At 40.7% G+C, this 19946-nt stretch overlaps 1 pseudogene; it reads right to left on the reverse strand.

The window, feature by feature from the left end:
- LOC148023126 (putative glycosyltransferase STELLO2) overlaps positions 1–19946 on the reverse strand; it is a 45367-nt pseudogene that overhangs the window by 17740 nt on the left and 7681 nt on the right.

Raw genomic sequence — 19946 nt, forward strand, 5'->3', positions numbered from 1 at the left:
CCTAAGCAATCTCAGATAATTACAAGTAGCAATAGAGGCAGGATCGGGACAAAAAGTGAACTCATTGAGAAAATTAGCAATCGAGTCCCATAGATCAGTGTCGAATAAGGTCAGGGTGTCCTCTGGCCTGGTGGCATTTACATTATATACCTTTGGAAAATTGTATCTACCATGGATATCAGGGTTGAAATCCACCCCTACCCTTCTTGGATATGGCATATATGTGGGATTATATCTCTTGAAGGGTAATGTGTTGCAAAATGACATCCAGGCATCTACCTTGCCATCCCAGATTCTCCTTTGCCACTTTGGTTGGGGCTCGTAGCCCTGGACTGTCCAGGACACCTCCATGACTTTGTCTTCCCAGTATTTGAGTGCCTCCATTTTCCATCGTGTTGGGTTCTTCTCCCTCTCTTACTGCCACCTACTATCGAGTCTTCCTCCCACGCTTATTACCTCCTCCACCACCTTGGTCGATAGGACTCTGCATAAGGTGAAGGGGATTTTGAAGGTGAAGTCAAAGGGTTGGCGGCCATTTTCTTTTTCCTCCCGCACTATGAGTTCCGCATTCCAATCCACTGGGAAGCAATCCTCTTGTGGTGGAATGGGTGCTTGAGTAGCCTCCATGGTTGGTTGAGCTCTTAATCTTCTCCTTGCTTGCTCCAACATTCTCACCCTTTTCCTCTTGAGTTCTGCTCTTTTCTCAGCAATGAGGTCCACTTCTTGCTTCATCTTTGGTTGTGGAGAGGAAGGTTGTGGTCCTAGCTCCTCTTCAAATTCCAGTCTAGATTTTGGAAGTGGCATTTGCCTTTTATCTTCACTCCTAGGCCCTCGTGGTTCTTTTTCCTTGAAGCTTAGTAGTAGGTCCACCTCTTCAACCAATAGTTCTGCCCTTAACAAGTAATCCCTTTTCTCTTTGCACCTTAGGCTAGTCCTCCTCCGGTTGAGCACACAACCCATATCTTATTGCTCTGCGGGCAATCTCTAGCTTCTTCTTTAGGGATTCAACAGCTTTCTCCTCCTTTGACTTTGTGACATCCATTATAGTGCTGAGGAAGGCACATTGTTGGGATTCTAGTATTGTTTGAGCGGCCTCTGTCATACTCTCTGCTAACACTCTATTTCCTTCTACAAGGCCCAAGCGGCTCACTAGGGCTCTTACTCTTTCTTTGTTGTAATTCACCCAGCCATCTACTTTTTCCCTCATATCCTCTAGGCTGTCATTCTGCCTGCAAACTAATGCCCTTAGCCGTCTCTCTTGTTCTTTTCATAAGGCTCATAAGGTTGTGTTCTTCCGCCACAAGTCTTGCTTGTCATCTCTCATCTTCTCCTTTCTTGGCCTCGAGCTTCTCTTTTAGCTCCTTGTTCTCTCATTGATAGAGGGCCACTTGATGGGTTCTTTCCAACTGAGAGGCTGTCATTATCTCCCTTTTGACCTCGAGCTCAATTACTGTGATCTTTTTTGCTTCATTTTCCCATTCTAGCTACGATAGGAGTTCCTACACATAGGCGTCGTAGGTTGTGGACAAGGGCAATGCAGAGGGACTAGTGGTTGTAGACGTTTCAATCTTTGGTCGTTCGAGGCCCCATCTAGATTTTGCGTCTACAATTGCCTGTCTTATTACTCCTACCACAGGGGTTCCTGCACTCGCACCTTGAGTTTCCTCCTTGTTGACTAGGAACTACACCCATGCCACAAGATTGCTAGGATCTACCGTGATAGAGGAGTCTTGGGTGTGTGTAGTGACCACGGTGGCAAGTAGTAGGACAGTTGGGAAAGGGTGGATCAAACCCAGGCCCTTTCCCTCGATCACTAGGGGCGGCAGGTTTTTGGGGGTCTTGGAGCTGGTGGTTGGATTTTCGTGTTGAGGTGGGCTCATGGCCGCCAACTCTTCTTGTCTTGAAGGTTGTTTCACTGAGAGGCGGATAGTGAGAGCTATGTCTTCTTCCTCCTTCTTCCTAAGCTCTGCCTCTCTCCTCAGCTCTTCTCTTTCTCTCTTCCTCAGCTCTTCTAGATTCCTCCTTTATTCTCTTTGCCTTGTCCCTTACTTCTTTCTTTCCTCATTCTTTCATGCCTTTGGGCTTCACATAGGTCTGCTTCCTCTCTTCTTTGGCCTTCTTTTTCTGCAAAAACTCTCTCTTTGACTTTAGCCCCTCCTTGGCCAAATTTTGCTTGTTGAACTCCTCCTTGGTTCTCATAGTCCTTTCGCTGGATTGCTCCTATCCTTGGTGTGGAAGGAACCTGTCCGCCCGACATTTTACCAACTACCTTGCCTTCTGGTGCTTTTCCTAGTGCTTCTCTTATATGATGGTTGTTAAGATTCCTTCGAAGCCAATGGTAGAGGCCTTTGAGGATGATGATTGCCTAGCTTTGGAGGCTGGGGATTCTCCCCCTACGGGTCTTCTGTCGGTGGCTAAGGCTTTTGCCGACGTCTCTATTGTCTTCCTCATTAAGCCATTGAGGTTTGCCTTGTCGAAGGACAAGGCAGCAATGCTCTCCAGCATTAGTGCGTTGATTCTATTCATCAATGCATTATATCATTGACCGAAGAACAGAGCATGCTCCATTTTGGTCTGGATTTGCACCTTGGGGTGGTCGGGGATGTCAACTAGGTTGATGCCATCATTTGTGTGGACTATCACTTTGTCTATGCCCAACATGTCATACACATTTCTCTTTGGCTATTTATCCACTTTATTTGGTAAGCCTAGTGCTTTCTGTATACCAGCTAAGGGCTCAGCTCGATTTCTACGTGGCAAGCTTCATTCTCTAGGTGCACCGTGATGATGCCCCGATTTCTGTTGAAGATTTGAAGCAACTCGTTGCACTTCTCATAGTCGATGGCATGCCCCACCTTTTCCATGTACTTCTGCAGCCTGCACTGCTTCACCAATTGTGCTAGATGGCTGGTTCCTCCCCCACTATGTCGTCTAGATTCAAGATATACCTAAACTGAGTTGATTATAAGCCCTTGTCTCGAATGAAAGGCCATAATTCGCCTACTCCTCTTTTGAGAATGGGAGTTTGTTGCTTTTATCTTGGCCTACCATAGTGGGTATCTGTCATAATGCCATAGTTCACCATTAGTGTCCTCAAGGTAATTTGTTGCAGAAAGGTGAGCATGAATTAATTATGCTTTCTAAGAAAAATTAGCATGTTTAATTACAAGAAGAGCATATTGTCCTTCAAGCATGCTACTCATTCCAAAAATTTTACGACTTTTCATCAATCATGGGTTGATTTTTACTCCCTCTCTTTCGCTCTTGGTCACTGATGGAGACTTCATTCATGCATTTCATTCACCTTACTTGTTTGCATGTTTGATTCCACCTTGCCCCAAAATCCTTTATAGCATTAAAGTTTGAGGGTTCGAGGGCATTCAACATTGGCTTTGGGTGGTTTACTTGTATATGAGCCAATCATAGAAGGTTGGATTATATTCGAGATTAGCATAGCGGTCCATGTCAAAAGGACAAATACCTACTTGAGTGATATAGGTGAGAACATCTGTGAGGAAGTCACAGAAGTCAATCCTACTAGCAATGTGTAACTCTTCCTCAGTCAAAATTTGGTCTAAGTATGGTTCGCTCATGACATGATCTTCTAGTGATCGATTGCAAGTGATGGCCAATACCCTAAAAGAGGTAGGAGCTATGTAAGTGGGATCGTACTCGAAGGTCTTAGTGGCGCATCACTACTCAATGTTAGTCATGATTTTGCAGCCTTCTTATTCCCACTAGAGTCTAAGAGCCCTCTAAGAGCATACCACTTTCTCAAGAAAGATGATTCATTATCAGCTAACTTACGAATTTCATCCAAGCAACTCATGGCAATGACTTTGCTCTTTCTGTAGGATTTGATCAGTCGTCAGTTGAGGGCTTAATCTCAAGATATCTCGGCATCATCAATCAATTCCTTTATGACCGTGGAAGTTTTTACTGCCACGAATTCGTATTCCTCCCAGGTGCATGGCATGGCATGGACTTCCAATGCTAAGGATGGATCATGTAGACCTAGGTCTAAGCATTCATAGCTCTTAGCAAGTAGAGTGAAAGTGGCATCTAAGCACTTGATACAAGTGATAAGGTCGTCTCCTGTGTTCTCAGTTAGGTCTTTAGCCAATGTGAGGATCGATTGTCATTCGTAGGATGGCTTAAGACCTGCTAATGGGTAAGGCTTGATCGAACTAGATAATTTGGCAGCTAATAGCTGCGGCTCTAGTTGTTCCCAAGATTGTGGTTGAACTCCTTATGTGATGGGCTTGGTTAGAGTCAGGGATGTTGCACTACTAGACGCTAGCGAGGTCATAGGGGCACTAGTAGGATTGGGCTGAGGCAATATGTGAGTAGTAGGGTGAGGCTTTAGTCTATAGACTTGTTTGGTCTTCGCCAAATTCTGTGTTTGAGCCTCTGTGGGTTTTGCAGTTTGAGCTATTTGTGGCATTGGTGCCTTGTCTATCACTTGGCTTTGTGTGGTTAAGTTTGGGAGTGGCGTTGGAGTAGGATCCTTGGCCATTCTGGTTTTAGGTATCAAAATCCAGGTGTTATCCTTGTAGTATCATTGAGCTTGCAACAAGATCTTGGGGATCCATCATTGCTTGACTGTTCGTCAATGCCTATAGTTCCTTCTCTGTCTCCTAGGTTTTGCATACGAGCTCTTAGTCTTGCAAGGTCATGATTGGGTACTTCTAGGTGGCGATCTTTGATGTTTCAATGCCCATTTGAATTGTGGTGCATGGGCCTTAGCTTTGATCTCAACGGTTTGCTAGCTTTGAGGTTTGGCAGGTTGTGACAAGTCATGACCCCTCTCCTTAGCCTTGGTGGTGGGTTTCTCTACCGATGGCCTCAAGAGCTTGGATGAAGCTGTGTTGCCCTTGCTGAAGGCAATGATTATTCTTATATTGCCGATAGCAAGGTGAATGCATTGAGAGTTGTAGTCGACATTGCAAAGTGTCTTCTTTTTAAACATACATCCTAATAGCAATTCAATACTTGCATCCCTCACATTCAGCAACACATAAAGTATTAGGGGTATGCTTTTAGACTCGATAGAGACTGCAACCTTGCACTTTTCCAAAAGTGCATATGGTTGACCCCCAAGTGGGCTGAGTTTGGCATTGGTGGGTTTAACTATGGTCTGCCAATTTGCCCAACGATCATGAGTCAAGATGTTAAAATCAGTGCCCTCATCGATCAATGCATCAAATTTGTGTGTTTGCTTGGCGGTGATAATCAAGCGCAGGTAAGCTAGAGCTATGGCTTCCTCTTCTTCATCTTCAATTTTTATGATAGTGGCCACTTGTACCTTGACAAGGGATTCTAGCAGTGGAGGATCATGTAGTGGGTAGTAATCCTTGGTGCTAAAGGATTGGTAGTCCTCATATTTGCTCTCATCACTAAAGGAGTAGTAGTCCCTGTATTCATTGTGAGAACTATCCTCATTTAATTACTCATAATCTCCTAAGTCTTGACATAGCATTTCCTTTTTATCAATGACTAAGGCCTGATTGTACATTAAGTTCAGGTTGTGCACCTTAGTCCACTGCCACTTGGATTCATTTAAGAGATTGTTGAGAGGTTTGAAGTTAGTGGTAGGGTTTCTGGCTAACTTGCCCATCAAGTACTAGTTCTAGTCATCATGCAAAGTGTCACTATAGGCTCCTTCTTAGGCATTCTCTCTTTCTCCACAGCTTGCTTGTACTCCTCTTCCTCATATGAGAGTAGTAGATTGATTGTAGTAAGCACATGCATCCAATCTAGTTTATCCTCTGGGAAAGGGATATACTTTGTGAGTGGCCCGTAAGACTTTCTAATCTGCGCATCACCCTTCAACATGGTGGAGATGGCATCCAAGTTGACTGGTATATCTTCCATGTATCCATCTCTACTCTTACTGCTTTTGTTAGATTGCCTAAGAAGATCAGACAATTACCCCAATCTTCTATTATCCATGCATTGCACATCAAGGCTAGCCTAACAGGACGTCACAGTCCACTCTCTTCATGACTATAAAGTCAAGAGAGAACTGGATTCTTGCAATCTTCAAGAACCACTTCTTTAATACTCCAAATGGCCGCACTTTCATTCCATTGGCTAGGGTGACATTGAACCTAGCATTCTCAACAGGCGGGTTGCCCCAATCCCGGAGTATTGCAATGGCTCAACACACTAACTCCTACTCCCATATCTACAATTCCCTTTCTCATGGTGTCACCTAGAGCTAGGACTGATAAGACTGCATGCCTTTCGATGCCTTCCCAAAAAGCATTAATGTGCAAGGACTTGGGCACCGAGTGCAACGTTAGACTAGGTATCTGAATTACTATGTCATGATCATGTAGATTAATTGCCCTTTGCTCCATTGGTCCTTCAACCCACTACTTCAGCTCTTGCCATAGCATTGGATGCTACCTAAGCAGGTCCCCTAGGCTTAGAGTCACTGGGGTGGTCACTAGCGTGGTGTGAGGAGGTCATTAGCTACTTGCCTCTCTCCTGCTGACTTTGTGTTTCTTGGCCAATGGTCCCAACTGGTTTGCTGGCCCATAGCATGTAGACTCTCTTTAAGTGGCACTGCTTGTGGCATAGCCGCGTTCCTCAACTTTGGTCATGGAGGCAAGGCTGGTGTACTTATACTTGAGATCTCATTGATCTCATATTCTAATATGGGTTCAGCATCCTTCAGGTGCTCCTAGGCTTCTTTCATCCACTCCTTGACCTTTTCGATGGCCTCAAGTTCGCATTTCGGGTTGGGGTACTCCCCGACCTTTGCACTCCCCTTCTTGGCCATCTTTGGAGCTAACATTTGTGCCTTTGCATGTTTCACCTTTTTCCCTGTAGGTAGCATCGTGGCACTTTTCGTTTTTGGCATCACCTTTGTGTCAGCTTTCTTTCTCCTTCACCTCCAACTTTTCTTTCTGATTGAGGCTGCATCTAAGTTGCTAGGTCTAGGAAGTGATATGCTGGCTTGGTTTGTCTGCATGTGGGTCATGGCATGCAACGGGATGGGTATGTCCTCTCCATTAAATCTCTCAACTCCAAATAGCCCCAATGATACAGATGGCTCATTTGCTGCACTAGAGGGTTGTCTTCATCTCAAACGTTTGGCAAATAGGTGAGTGATTTCACACTGTGGGCACTCAACCTTAATCTACCCAATCACTCCCCATGTGATTCTAACACTTCCAAGCACTCTTTTTTTCCATTCCCCTCCCTATTTATGCCCTGTTTGGGCCTATTCAAGAGCAAAAACCCTAAAGATTTTCCCTTCAATTTCTTGGTCCTAATCTACTCCAAATGCAACAAAAATCAAAAACAAAAAACTGAAATGCTTCCTCCTACTTGCCTAATCATCCAAAAACCAATATACTTACTTGTTTCCAAGATTAAAAACCCAAAACCTTCTATGTCCTATCTTAAGCTCCGATTTAGGGATGAAACCCTTACTTCATTGCTTGATTTGAGACGTGCAAGTACTCAAGCTTGAATTTGTTGTTCCAACAACAGAACCAAAATGTAGTGGCGAGCTCATGCTCAACTGCCAAGACCTATGGACTGCTTATTCTTTCAAGCATTTCAAGCCAAGAGCGCTAATGGCTATCTCTCACATAGCCGACACACTATCTCTCTCTACGAGTGTAGTGAGTTTACCTCCTGCCCAATCGAATTGCCTCCTCTCCCAAGCACTCCAATAGCACCACGATCCAAGTGCAAGCTTCAAGCGAGCTCAATCCTCAAGCTCCACACTCCAAGCTCCATTGCTGTGAGCAAGATAAGAGAAGAGAAGGGAAGAGAAGAAGAGAGGAGAAGATGGAGAGCTTCTCCACCACAGTCCCTCACCCTCACATACTCACTCCCTCACACTCTCACACTCCCTCTCTCAAACACAAGCTCTAGCAAGCAAGAACAAGAAGAAGAAGAAGAGAGCTACTTTTGACCATGCACAAGAATGAGCTTCTCATTCACTTTTGAACTTTATAAACAAAACCCTAAATCCCTTTTGGGTGGTTATCCCCTTATCCCTTTTTTACATGGCCGGCCTAGTCCTCCTACCTTCCTAGCTTCCTTTCTACCGTCCATCTACCTTTACAATTTGCACAAGAGGGAGCCTGGTGCTCTTTCATAAAAAGTTTTAGGACTGCCTTGCATTTAAGAATGTGCTTCTCCCTTTGGCATAGCTTTTGAGGCCGCTCTTGCACTTTTGGATGTTTCCCTTCTTGCTTCTTCCGTTGTGTCTGATTTCCTTCTGGGCCACCTCCTCCAAGTCCCAACTTGTACTTTTTCACTTTTTCCACTTTCTTATTATGCTGAGGTTAATAATCTCACTATCAGAGGTGACTTTCAGAGTCATTTTGGGTTCAAGCAGGAGGTATTCACTCATTGACAAGGACTTTGCTTCTTTCAAGAGTTGGCTTACAATACCTACTGTCAATGACTGCGTCTTTATTTTCTTGGGAAAGATCTATTTGACAGCTTCTTTGTCTCTTGATGTGCCATTTGTTACTTCGTTGGAAGATTTTGCTAAGACTTCAATGGAAGTGGATCCATTACCTTTTTGTGAACCATACAACTTGAATACCACCTTGTTGGGCCTTCTACCTAAGGTTAAGGTTCCTTTGAATCAATCCATCTATACCCTTGCTTCAAAAATCCATGGTCTTCGAAGGATATGAGGTCATGTAGGAATTTGTTTTTATCACTAGATAGGTTAGCCAATAATCTCTTCCTATGAGTTGTCTTCACATATGGGAGAATGCCCAAAGGCTTAATTCTGCTTTGGTCTGCCAGTATGATAAGCCACTGTGTAGGCATACCTTGCAAGCCTAGATCCTTCATTTGTCACATTTGTCATTATGTTCACTGATGAATCTCCATCAATCAATGGATCCACTATCAAGCATCCTTCAATCCAAACACCAATCTCTGGGGTACCAAGATCCGAGATGATGTTAGCCACATCTACTTCCTTCATAAGATTTGGGGCCTTATTGGACTTAGGGACAGTGGTAGAAGTAATCCTTAGGCCACGTCTTCTTATCAATATGCTTTAAAATCTCTTTCAATGGCTAGGGGACATCATCACAACTGTCAGAATGTTTGGTTTGGTTTGAAGGTGTCTAGGTCTTTGACCAAGTCATATTCTTTAATAAGATCACGAGCTTCTCTAATCAGCTAGGAAATGGGGTAACCCCTACTTTTATCTTTCTTTTTTCTTCTAGCTATGGCAACATTTGCACTTCTTTTATCTGTGGGGATACTCTACGTTCTCTATCTCTTGGACCTCTAGTCTTGTCTCTGTAACTGTCTCTATATCCTTTTGTATTAGTGGACTTCTCCGCACTATACCGTTTTGTCTTGTATTGTTCTGTTTCTCCTTGGGAAGATTGAACTTCACCATTTTAGCAAAGGTAATGTTCTCTTTTAGAACTATGGGTTCTCTTTTCTTGGCACATGTTATTATGGCAACTTTCAATTCCACCAAATTGGAAGTAGGTTCTTGGGTCTTCTATTGGGTATCAGTGGTAGCTAGCACAGAAGCAAAGAACTAGGACAATCTTCTTTGCAGTGTGGACTTCTCCTTTGCATCGACTACATAAGGATTTGTAGTCCATGGACATTCTAGGGTTTAGATAATTTGGTGAGATACGTCCCTTTTCTCGGTAACACTTGCCATACTATCTTCCTTTGTAACTCTGAGAGAGAAATCTCCTTGGGCTGAAATTAGGACTAAACTCTCTAGGCTTTGGTACAATATCTTAAATTTTCATCTTGGATTCTAACAAGTTGAATCTTGCTTCTTTATCTTTCTTCCTTCTTTCATGCATCTCCTTCAAAGAGCAAATATCCTATGTATGGTTTTACTTAAACAGTATGAAAAGAAGGCTTCGAGGATAGTTAGCTTTTAGGTACATTCAGTGGCTAAATGTCTCACTTGATGGCACTTTCCATACCATGTATTAGATCGCATCACATCTCTTCCACCTCCTACATGACTCGATATGTTGGCAGTATTCACCTTCAGTATCTATAGTTATTCTATAATCACATCCATCAGCTCTTTATTGATGCTTGCAACTAAATTGGACAAATAGTTCTTTAAGTTTTCACCTCTTTGAGTACTTGTAGTAGGGATTTGGGAAGCTTCCAGAATCACTACATAGACTGTTTGGGTTGATCCAAAGGGTCCTCTGTTCTGATTCTGATTCAAAGCTCCTATTGAGATTGGTGGATGTTGGTTCTAGTTGATAGGGTTCCATTATTGTTGTTGAGTCATCATTGGGGGAATTGTTTGAGGCCACTATTGTCATGGTTTAACCATCATTTGAGGTACTGCTGTGTATGGCCACTGTGGATTTGGTGCACTGTACTACAACATTGGTTGCATTTGAGGGTAGGGGTAGGGAATAGTCCTTGGGATTGCATTTGGTGGGTATACCATTCCTGGCATGGGAGGAGGTAAGAATCCTCTTCCTGAGGTCATCACGATAGCCTTGCTTCAACTTCATCATACAGTCTTGCACCTTCCACTGTAGCTTGTAGGTTGACTAGTCTTCTCAATTCCACAAACTTACGAACTTCTAGTTGTAGGCCTTTAAGAAAAACTCCCTTCTAGATGCATTCATCCAAGTGATGGTTGGTCCATCTCTACAGTATGGATTCCATTCAAAAGACATATGCTTCTACCCATTCACCAAAGGACTGACTTAAGTTCATGAACTCCTCTCCATCTGCTCTTCAATATCTTCACGCTAGGAATGCCAACTTCATGTCGTCCCATGTTTCAAAGTTTCATGCTACTTGTCTCTCATACCATTGAAATGCCATGTCTTTGAAAATGGCGGGGAATATCACCAACTAATGCTCAAGGGTTTTGGCATTGTTAGCTACACATGCTACCATAAACTCAACTACATGAAGATCAGGGTCTTCATTGTACTCTCCCTTAAAAATGGGCAACAATACTACATTCGTTGTCCTGTCATCATCAATATTTCCAAGATGGATCTAACTAGAAAGAGGACCTTGAGTCACCAAAGGGACTTCTGTAAAGAGTTCCACAAGGGCATCAAAGGAGGCTTCTACTACTAGCTTGTTTTCAACTTTGATTTTTACCTTCTCTCTTCTCACATATCTCTGGACTCATTCTAGTGCTTGCCTCTTAAATGCATCATTCATCAAACAGAATCAAAAGGGCTTTGGTCCTGGAGAACTCTCGTACTAACATTTCTTCTACTTCCTTCTTTTCAATGTCTCTAAATTCATCTTTTGTTCCACTACAAAGGGGAAGATATTTTGTGCTGAAGGTATCAAAACTCATTCTGCTCAGGATTTCCATTGTGCAATTGTCTTGATAATACCAACTCATTCTTCTGAGGATTTCCATTGTGCCATTGTCTTGATAATACAGAGGGGAAGATATTTTGTGTTGAAGGTATCAAAACTCATTCTTCTAAGGATTTCCAACACAATATTATCAACCCTCATCAAGTGGAGAAATTGTAAAGTGTCAGCCCCTTTCAAGTTGAGCACAAGCTTTCTGAAGCAGAAGAAATACTTGGCTAATATATCTAAGTCTTGAGAAGGAGCCCACAATCCAACTGTAGATCCTATAAAAATTGGGACTGCAGAAAGCTTAATGCAGTCACACTAGTGGATCCCTTTTCCATCCCCTATTTGGATACTATATTGGATGAAGTAGTTGGCCACAAGATGTACTCATTCCTCTATGGTTTCAATGGATACAACTCGACTTGCTCCAAAGGATCAATCTAAAATAGCCTTCATCATACCATGGGGAGTGTATGTCTATACGATGATGCGATTTGTCCTCAAGAAGGGGGAGGAGGATGTGAAGCACCTATTTTGGGATTGCATAGAAGCACAGACTTTGTGGAATAAAATCAAGAGTGGGATGAAAAGGATCAATCTTCATAGAGATGTTCACTAGAAATAGATGTTGCTGGGTGATACAGGCAATATGAATGAGGTCTCAAAGAGAGTTTGGTCTTTTTTGAGAGCCCTTACAATGAAAATGATATGGGCATTCAAAAATTCAATTGTCCATGGGAGAGTTGAGTTTGCCAAAGGAGTTATATCATCCCGTAGTAGGGAGATCTTTGAGATGACCCAAGTGCTATTGAAAAGAATGGTTGTTAAAGATGAGGCTGTTAAACCAATATGTATGCTTGTCATTGCCCACTTTTGGAATATGTATAAATTATTGATAATATTAATCTTTACATTACAAAAAAAAATAACTCTCTCCTATAATACTACAATACTACTTTTGGGCATCTCCTACATTAATTTGAAAAAGATACCTCTCTATCCAAACTACTTTTCATATTTCTTTCTCTTCTCTCTTGTCAATGATTTTTAAAAAGACACCTCTCTCTTGTCTCTCATCAATAATTATATATATTTATTTATATATTTATATATATAATCCAAAGTTATTTTTATCTCCCTCTCTTCTCCATTGAGTCCTAACACCCTTCCAATTGAAATTCCTCAAATTCAAAGTATTTGAGAATATATTTTTGATATTAAAGACTAGGCAACCCATTGATGAAATATATGCTCAAGGTGGATTAGAGTTTTTATTAGCAATAATCTTTAAAGCTATGCCTTTAGTCCTTTAATAGACACTAAAGAAACCTCTCTCTCTCTCTCTCTCTCTCTCTCTCTCTCTCTCTCTCTCTCTGATTGAGCATAGAATTCACACTTGTTTTCACCAAACAATGTCCCTACTTGCCACCACAATAAATAAACCACAAATGTGCAAGCTTTAATAATGAGTTTTTTAAAAAACCAATGCATAGTGAGGTTGCTAAATCCATGTATAAATAAAGATTCTAAGTTTTTGATGGATGATCTCATATGGCCCTCACTTTTTAAAAAAATGCCAACAAACTCATGTACTAGGAGTATGCTAGCCAAACAATTCTATGGATATACTTGATTTCATTGCAAATGATGAAAGTAGATAAAGGAAGGAATAACTATTGAGAAAAAATCCACTCATATGGAGATTACAATTCTCCTTCTAAATTGAAGTTCTAATGTCCATAATGAGGAAAGGATTGAGAATTAAAAGTTGAAGAATGACTAAGAAAAATCAAATGAAGTTTAGATCCCCTAGCAAATAATTAGGGCTTAATTAGAAGACTTCATGGGATTCACAATCGAAATTAAAAGTTTAATGAGAATTAAAAGTTGAAGAATAATTGAGAAAAATCAAATGAAGTCTAGATCCCCTAGCAAATAATTCGGGTTTAACTGGAAGACTTCATGATGAGGAAAAATTTTCACAATTGATATTTTTATGGTTATGAAGGCTATTAAAATTCAATGTTTTTTCTAACAATTAATATGTTTTTGTAATAAATAATCAATAAAAAGTGTAGTGTGTACATATACATGCACACATAGTTAATTTAGTTACATGCAAAATTACAACAAGTCAACCAATAATTAAAAAAGTATCTCTTGAAATTTGTCATAAAGGGATCATAATTGCTTTGAAAGTATGGGAATCAATTTGTAGAAGATGATTATGCAAATGAAGAGAGAGAGAGAGAGAGAGAGAGAGAGAGAGAGAGAGAGAGAGAGAGAGAGAGAGAGAGAGAGAGAGAGAGAGAGAGAGAGAGAGAGAGAGAGAGAGAGAGAGAGAGGTGGTGGTGGTGGTGGTGATGGTGGTGGAGGTGATATTGGTAGTATTAATAGGGATAGAAGTGGTAGTAGTGGAGGTGGTTGTTGTTGCACCAAAGGGTGGAACAAGTGTACTATGTGGAATAAAAACATGGGGTTGCCAAAAAAAACTTGCTGAAAAGCTCGCTCCTTACCTTTACCTTGTGATGGGGATGTCACCTGCATGTGTTACTTCTTAACTAGCTCCTACGCTCCTTCCCTTTGGGGCCATCAAAAGGACATGTGAAATCTCTTAGTGCATCCCTTGTCCCATTGTTCCTTGGGTCTTTGTTGGTCTTCTAAATATTGTATTTTAAATCAGGGCTTAACAAGGCAAAAAGAGTAAGCAAAGGGGGAAATATATAGATTTTGGCAATGTAAATAGATGCATTGGCTTATGAAAGAGAATGGTTTTGGAGGGTTTTGGTAATGTTGTACTCTTAGATAATGGAGACTCAATGCTTGAGGTACCTTGGATGGATTGAGGATGGAGAGTAAAACAAACAAGGGTGAGATTTGATAGGGATTAAGAAGAGTAGGAGGCGTGCTTAATTAGAAGATTGAGGGGGTATTAATAGTGGAAGTTAGGGGATCAATAGGGATTAATGTAGAGAAGAACATTCATAGATGAGGTGAAGCCTTGGCTTGATGATGCTTCTTGGCACTCCCTTGCCTTTGAACTTCACTCTTCTTCACTATTCTTCACTCTCACTCTTCCTACTCTCTCTCTCTCTCTCTCTCTCTCTCTCTCTCTCTCTCTCTCTCTCTCTCTCTCTCTCTCTCTCTCTCTCTCTCTCTCTCTCTCTCTCTCTCTCTCTCTCTCTCTCTCTCTCTCTCTCTCTTTCTATTTTCTTCAAATTGATTATTTTTGGATGTCAAAGAATGAATGGAATCAACCATCAACCCTTAATGTTTTGTACAAGGGTACTTATATAGCTTATCACCATCATGATCATAAGAATGGAACTGGTTAATGCTACATTTTATCTAACTTCTCTCTTAGTTTACCTTCTTCTTTTGGTTTTTTGTGGTGGAGGCATCATGAATCAATTCCATCTTTTTATTGGTAGCACATCTCCCAATTTTACAAGCAAGGAATAGCACTTAAGGCTATACAAGAAGCCTCATAACCTTACCTTATTGGCCTTTTTCAGGAAGCATACTTGTGTACACTACATGTCAAATGGACCACTACCATGCAAAGAGACATGCAATAAGCTAAGAGGATAAGAGAGGAGATAGCCTAGAAATGCCAAGTGCTTAGATTTTTTGTAGGTGCCCACTACAATACAATACTTTTTTACAATAAAATGCATTTGCTACTACAATTAAGTAGGATGGGCACTAGGTTGTGCTAAAGTGGTTCAATGACTTGCCATCTAATCTTAGCTAATATTTTCAATTTTTTGATTATTTACTGTCTTGTCTCCTTGATTGGTCAACAATCAAGTGTGAATGTACATTGAAGCAATGAAGTATGAGCTTCTTCTTTTTTTTAAACTCTAAAAAATGTTGTGAAGAAGTTAGTTTAAATCTAGGTACAAAAAAAGAGAGCAAAAAAAGGGGTTAGTATGCTTCTTAGAGATCTTGCTAGCCACGACATGTGAGCAAGCAAGATGACCCTTTGAACACATGAAATTAGCTTTTCATATATTTTTATTTATATTGATCATGAGTGACATGGTTACTATGCCTAATATGTAACTTTCTATCATCAAAATCTTTAATATTATGCTCACTTTAATCACAAAAATATATAAATTATTTACAATATAGAGAGATTTCATGAAAAACATATGTATATTCATAAGCAGATTACTTAGGGGGTCCACTATATGCAAACCCTTTGTATCACATACATTCAAGGCCTATTTAAAAATATCTTTATCTATGAATTTTCTCTAAATAAAACACACTCTTTTCTATTCAATCTATAAATGGCCCCTTCATTTGGTGCCCTTCTATATGTAAAGAATATATAAAACTGGATTCAAGTGATGGTGCAAGTACAAAAAATACATTCGACTAGGCCTTCAAAATTATGAAAAGAGTCCACATGTCTAGGGTAGATGAGGCATGTACAATGGTAATAGCACCAGCTAAGATCTAGCCAATGTAATAAATTTTTTAGGTGTCTTTCTTGATAGGTCCCTAGTCCTTCTAATGACTTGCAAAATCATCAATGTCAAGCACAACTTACATTGACAAGAAGTTAGCTCAAAATAGTATGCATAGTAAAACAAAACCTTAAAATGGACAATTGTTATATTTACTTCCTACTTTTCATTGATGGCAGTCTTTAAGGCTTTGATCAAGTCTATACTAGACTTAGACTTGTCAATGGGGGAGGGGTTTGCTGTTATGTATCCTCCAAGGGTAGACATGCCACCAACGTGGCTTGCATTACTTCCATTCCCAAATCTCTTCCAACTACAGCATGCTCTATTGAGTCGATGGCATCCCTAATAGCCACTATAGTGCCTTGAACATCTTCAAGTTGTGGACTATAGTATTCCACATGTAGGTCCTCTAACACAATGGGGGCAACTGCCAACATTGATAATGTCTCATTCTCCCTTACTCAAAAAGTTTCTCCACATCATGGACAAAAAACAAATTCATTGTTGATGAATGCTTTGGTCATGCTATCAATATGGTAGTGTACGTCAACCTCTATTGGATTATCCTCTACTCCATTTGCTACTTTTCACATCCACTATAGATCCCTACACCATTTGGTCTAGATACATTCACTACAAGAAAATGGGGTGATAGTGACAACTGCTTGCGATTCAAAATAATAGAATCACTATTTGCAATGCTATTAGTGTCGCTAATTTTCATTTGCGATGCTAATATTGATGCTCCAAAATCCAAAAGCTAGTTTTGAGGTATGCCATTATCCGTGGCAACTAGGAATGCATTACCCAAAGAGGATATATATAGAACATCACCATTGTCATTATGACATGCATTTATCTCTTCTATCTTTGTCTTACTTTTTTCTTCCTTTTTGTCATCACCCTTATTTTCCTTCTTGTTTATTCTTCCACTTATAGCAGTCCTTTTTTATGTGTCCCTTCTTGTTACAAAAGAAGCATTCTACATCATTCTTACTACATGACTTGCCTCTCTCATGAGAGTTCCCCCTAGCATTTAACCTTTCTCTTGCTATAAGTGCACTAGAGCTCTTTGAACTTGTATTGTTCTTTCTATTCACCTCTTTAGTGAGCAAACAACTCTCAACATTATCACTTGTAAGGTCATCTATAGGTCATCACTGTCACTGCCATTGTCACCACTGTATACGAAGAAGAAAGAGAAGGGTGCAAGGGAGAAGGAAGAAGGAGGTACAAAGGGTTTCATCTTTAAGACTTTGAGGTAAGTACATTGCATCTTCTTGCTTTGTTTTTGTATTTTCTTCTTTTATTTCTTCATTTCTATTTGTGAAGAGATGCATTGAAAGAGAGGGACAGAGGGAGGGATGTGAAAGGTGAGAAGGATTGAAGCTTGCTTGGAAGAGCTATGGCGAGAGAGCAAGAGCAAGAAAGAGAGAGAGACCAAATGGGAACTCCAACAGTCACAATGTGTGATCGGGCCTTCCTTTATTCAAATTGTCACTAAAATAATAAAGAATAAAGTGACAGTGATGGGCCCTTACAGTGTGCAGTGGCAGGTATTGTCAATGTAGTAATACACGGGTGGCTAGGCGGAGGCATCTTTACCCCCAACAACCTCCCACTTAAAGGAAAATTTGGCCTAGTGAGGATTGAAAGAAAAAAAAGAAAAGACAATACAATGTACACATGTACAACAGGATGATGAAAAAGAACGTCATCTCGTCCAATGCCCATCAATCTCCTGAGGAAGGCAAAGCGCTTAGTAGTGAGGCTTTTTGTGAGCAGATCTATCAAATTTTCGTGAATGGAGATCTTGACAAGGTCAACAGACTTGTCCTCCACAACCCCAAGTATAAAGTGAGATCTCACCTCAATGTGTTTCGTCTTCGCATGGAAGTCCGGATTCTTGGCTAACTGAATAGCACTCATAGAATCCGAATGCAGCATAGGTGTAGTATCAATCCCAAGGTCATGAACCAAACGACCCAACCATATGGCCTCCTTGCAAGCCTCAATGGTTGCAACATACTCGGCCTCAGTAGTAGAGAGAGCTATTTACTTCTAAACCCTAAACATCCAAGAGACAGCACCTCCAGCATAGGTGAATACATAGCCAAAAGTGAACTTCCTACTATCTGGGTGTCCTGCATAATCGGAGTCTGTGTACCCCACAACTCCTGTATCCTAGCTACCATAGAAAATACACATATATGCTGTGCCCTTTAGGTATTGCATGATACCCTTCACGGCATCCCAATGTTTATTGCCACAAGTAGCCATATAGCGTGCCACAACACCAATTACAAAGGCAACATCTAGACGAGTGGCTATCATGGCATACATCAAACTGCCCACGGCTGATGCATAAGGGATCTTGACAATCTCGGCCCTCTGCTCATCTGTCTATAGACAATCGGCCTGTGAAACCTTCACATAAGAAGGTAATGGATAGCTAATAGGCTTTACGTCTTGCATGCGGAAATATTCAAGGACTTTATGAATGTACTCCCACTGTGAGAGGTAGAGTAGTCCTTGATGCCTGTCATACTTGATGTGCATACCAAGAATGTGAGAGGCATGTCCCAAATGCTTCACCTCAAAGCTCTTCTTCAACTAAGATTTAAGAGTATCCAGCTCATCATGATCTTTCCCTGCTATCAGCATATCATCCACATAAAGTACCAAAATAATGCTCTCTTGTATTTGTTCTATGTTTTAATGAGTTACAATGAGAGCCTTATATAGGCAAACTGAGAGAGGCAGAGCACTTTTATGGCAAAGGATTGGAGTAAGGAGGAATATTGTAAAGTTACATGGATGCCTTTAGGCGGGAACAAAGAAATGAGCTTTGCAAAAGAAAACGAATATTGTACATCATGTATAGTTGGCCTTCTTTTATCATGGTGGTTTTCAGGAAAGTAAATCCGCCACAGTGTTTTGGAATGTGCCATCCAAATATACGTGTCTTCCTCTTTTAGTGGTAGTTGCCAAAAGCCAGATTTGAGGTCAAACTTACTGAAGACATTGGCTTTTTTAATTCTTTTGAGAAGTAGATCCTTCAAGGGGATAGGGTGACCATGTCCTATGAGATATTTGTTTAGAGGCTTATAATTGATTACCATCCTCTTTTTGCCTCGCTTTTGTTCCAAATGCTTATTGACATAAAATGCCTGACAAGCCCAAGGGGAAGTTGTTGGTTCAATCAAACCTTTTTCTAGCAAAGACTTTATTGCCTCTTTACAGAGTACTAAGTCTTCTTCTTTCATGCCTTGATGGACAGCTTTTGTTGGTACAGCATTTGGATGGATGGGTAGAGCAATAACAACCTTTGCCTTTTCTCTTTGTAGACCAACGGATCTTTGTGCATGAACTGTTGAAGTCACTCTATTATGCTCTTGATTTGATCTTCATATTTCTTCATTTCTTGCTTTATCCAATGTTCTCTTGCTATTATTTTATCATGACCAATAGTTTCAATTATTGAGTAAGCTGTCCTACCAATCTTGGGGAGTAGAGGTAGCTCTGCTTTCCTATCCTTATAAGTAATACCAAATTTATCTGACCAAAAGGTATACGGGACACGATGCTATAGAATATCAGTACCAGTCAAAAGGTATACGGGACACGATGCTATAGAATATCAGTACCAGTCATACTGCATTTGGTGCATGAGCTAGATTTCAATTGGCACTTTGACTTTGCCAAAATGAAGGTATGCCTGAGTTACATGAATAAGAGTGATCTTCTTATTATTTGAGAGCTCCACTATAATTAGTGTAGTGGCTTTAATGCATTTTTTGGGGAAAAGCTCGAAAGGGGCAGTGGTCAAACTTGAACCTGTGTCAAGTAGAGCATCTACATACAAGGAAAATTGTGGCATGTTTTTAAGCTGAACATATACCATGGGAATAGGTCCGCCAGTATATCTAGGGCATTGACCTTGAATGTTCATTCCTTGTGTAGCGTGATTTGGTTGACTGGGACTGTAGGTTTTGAAGTAGCTTTTCCTTGAGAAGTAGAAGGTAGGTCTTGCAATTCTCTTAGGATGTCAATTGTGCCTTTTGCTAATTCCTTCTCACCGGAGAGAATTCTCTGATATACTTTGCACAGTGAATGGATCTCTTGCTACATTTGAGTAAA

This window comes from Lygodium microphyllum, chromosome 16, assembly GCF_053477565.2.
Source record: "Lygodium microphyllum isolate KBCC chromosome 16, Lygodium_microphyllum_v1.1.10, whole genome shotgun sequence".
NCBI lineage: Eukaryota > Viridiplantae > Streptophyta > Polypodiopsida > Schizaeales > Lygodiaceae > Lygodium > Lygodium microphyllum.